The 638-nt window shown below is 49.8% G+C and overlaps 1 non-coding gene across 1 annotated transcript; it reads right to left on the reverse strand.

The window, feature by feature from the left end:
• Positions 1 to 270: 270 nt before the first annotated feature.
• On the reverse strand, positions 271 to 344 carry trnan-guu (transfer RNA asparagine (anticodon GUU)). Its single transcript has one exon. It is a non-coding gene; the product is annotated as a tRNA-Asn (tRNA).
• Positions 345 to 638: the final 294 nt, after the last annotated feature.

Below are 638 nucleotides of genomic sequence, written 5' to 3' on the forward strand. Positions count from 1 at the left end.
TCTCCACCACCTCGCTAACCTGAGCTGGAGCATCTGAGAACCAAACAGTGACCCCCTTCACTCCAGAGCCGACTCCACAAACTCTGAGCCCCCACTTTACCCACAGCCAGCAGGACTCCTCAACAGTGCATGACACACGACGACTAAATTTAACACTGAAGCGTCTCATCCAGAGATCTGTCACAGGCATCTGCTGTGGAGGGTCAATCTGTCCATCCACATTCAGATCATTAACACAGCGACTCCTAAGCACCAGCAGAGCCTGTTCATCGTCCCTGGGTGGGCTCGAACCACCAGCCTCTCGATTAACAGCCGAGCGCGCTGACCGATTGCGCCACAGAGACTCTGAGTCGCCTGCTTTTCATGAAGAGTTTTCAGGCTAAATTCAGTGTGTGAGGTCCACACTGCACATTTGAGGGACCATGAAGGACAGAGGAGAGTCTGACTGTCATGGTGAAAGCCTTCAGCACTAGAACTGAAACAGCCCCACCATCTTAACCCCCCCAGACCAAACAGGCTTCATCAGAAACAGACACACCTCCTAGAACATCCAGAGATCATCAGTCTGATTAATAGAACATGACAAACAATCAAGAACATGTTATTGTTTGATCAGAAGCTGAAACAATGTTTCTATG

The sequence above is a fragment of the Aulostomus chinensis genome, chromosome 1, assembly GCF_037954235.1.
Source record: "Aulostomus chinensis isolate RoL2024-O1b breed Wild chromosome 1, RoL_Achi_v1.0, whole genome shotgun sequence".
Taxonomy (NCBI): Eukaryota; Metazoa; Chordata; class Actinopteri; order Syngnathiformes; family Aulostomidae; genus Aulostomus; species Aulostomus chinensis.